Genomic DNA, 2,524 nt, shown 5'->3' with positions numbered 1-2,524 from the left:
TACGCTGACGAGTTCTGCGGGCCTCTTTCTCAAGAACCCAACCAAGACGACCGCAATCTAGCTGGTACGGCGGAGAAATCCAATTGCAATAGGCGTCGTCTGCCGTTCAGTTCTCAGGAGACGCCTCCAGCTCCCGCCTTCACCGAGCCTCAGATAGCTGAGGTGCGAAATATTATCAGCCCCAACACGCTCAAGAAAGCGGTCTGTGAGCAGAACTCGGTCCCATTACAGGAGATCAAGAAGAAGGGACGGAAACGAAAGACTAACAAGGGCGCCGGTGCGAGCCAGCCGGCACCGAGTTCGATCCGTGCTCAGGACGGGCCACCTTCACCTAAGGATATCTCGAGGAGGGTGCATGTGGCGGGTAGGGCGATGCTACCGCCAAATATGCTGAATGCTGCAACCGGTGCTATGCGGAGTCTGCACGACAGTGTTCTTTCTTTGGAGAAGCGGCGTCTGAGAGAGAATGATGTGGCATACCCGGTTTTCGTGGCCAAGGTGCCAGAGGGCAAGGGCTTTGCGGATGGCGACATCGGGGGTACGATCGTCCTGCGGTTTGATGACATCTTTGCTATGTTTAACCTTCATCCGCTGCACTACACCTTCGTTCGGCTGTTTTCGCTGAGTATGGAGATGCGGATCATTAGAGACAAGACCCCGGACATCGTGATAGTCGACCCCTTCTACATGCGTGCCAAGCACTTGAACAGCGCTGGGGACCGCCAAGTTGCGAGTTCACACCTCGAAGGCGTCATTCTGGCAAACCCAGATAAGGATAACTTCCTTGTGGCTTACTTTCCCGAGTAAGTCATCCCTTAACCGCCCCGTAACATATGATTTCTTAGATTTTGATCGTTCTTTTTTTTCTAACATTCCGTGTTCTGTGCAGTGACACACATTGCACACTCATCCTCTTAAGCCCGAAATATTCCATGGCCACGTATTTCGACCCGAACCGTAACTCCAAGATAGACTACACAAATGTCAAGAAAGTTCTTGATGATGTTCTCCCCGGCTACGCCAAATCTGGAGGCACCTTCACCAGGGCAGTTCGTAAGTACGGCAAGCACATGTTCTCACACAATACGAAGTTCTGCTGTGTCAAGCAGCCGCCTGGCGGTCAGAAGGATGCCTACTACGCCCTCCATCACATGCGGGCGATCGTAAGGGACCATCATCAACTTCTGCTACCAGATAATCTCAAAGATTGGGCCGCGAGGTTGTCGGCAGTCCAGGACGCGGACCTCAGACAAGAATTCTTTCGCATCCAGTCGGAGTTTGCGGACATCATCCATCAAGATGTCCTTCATACCTCGGGGCAGTTCTTCGTCAGATATCAACCGTCCAACAGTGAGATAGATGAAACGCTACAAATGCAGGGTGACAACGACCGCGATTTCATGACCATCACGACAGACGGCGGCTTCATCCACGCTCCTGTCCGATGAGTCGAGTCGAAAGTAGTGATGTGTAGTTCTGAAACATTGATTAGCTCATGTTGTAATTAAACTTTAATGAATTCGTATGTCTCTTTGGTTTGGACAGTCGTTCAACTTAGATGTAATCGATGCTATTTATTAGTAGGACCATGAATCGTGCTATTAATGTCTTGCTTTTCTCTTTCGATCCTTTTGTTGCATACTTACATATTGCTTATGTATTGTCTGTTGTTTGGCTTGTGCATAGAGATGCCGTCGTATGTCGTGTACAAGGGTAAGGTTCCCGGAGTCTACGACGACTGGGAGGAGTGTCGGAGACAGGTTCACCGTTTCAGCGGTAACAGTTACAAAGGGTACACCACTAGGGCGGAGGCCGAATCTAGATATGCCCGCTATCTAGCGGGAGAGAGGAGGGAGTGTTGGAGGAACCGGATGAGGACCAGTTTGATCGCGATGATGCTCATCGTGATGACCACAACTCTCTTTTATGTGATGGTAGTTTAGATGATCGATATCGACTTGTAATGTGAAGACAAACTCGATACTCGCAGTCTTGAGACTTGTAATGTTTTATCTTTGTTCGGTCTTTTGAATTCAGAGACTAATATGACGAATTGTATTCAGAGACTAATCTTCTATTGTATTCGATGAATCTGATGTTGCTGTGTGCTGCTGTCTATATTCTGTCCAATAACATATTTTGTAACCTGTGCAAAAATCAGAAAAGCAAAAAAAAACAAATATTCATACTAATGGCGCATCAAGGCCGAGTGCGCTATTAGTATGCCAAAGGATACTAATGGCGCATCGTGGCAGAGTGCGCCATTAGTGTGACAAAGCACATGGTTACATATGGCCCCCCGGGAGGCATACTAATGGCGCATGGTGTTACATACTAATGGCGCACTGGCAGGTGCGCCATTAGTATACGCACCAGTGGTGCGCCATTAGTAAAAAATTCTAATGGCGTGCTACTAATGGCGCACCGGTAGTGCGCCATTAGTAGAAAAAACCGGTGCGCCATTAGTAGGCCGTTTCCTAGTAGTGCCAGGCCCTCCTGTGTATATTCGTCAACCCCGGGATCA

This window comes from Triticum aestivum, chromosome 2B (assembly GCF_018294505.1).
Source record: "Triticum aestivum cultivar Chinese Spring chromosome 2B, IWGSC CS RefSeq v2.1, whole genome shotgun sequence".
Taxonomy (NCBI): Eukaryota; Viridiplantae; Streptophyta; class Magnoliopsida; order Poales; family Poaceae; genus Triticum; species Triticum aestivum.
This window is presented reverse-complemented; position numbering follows the sequence as displayed.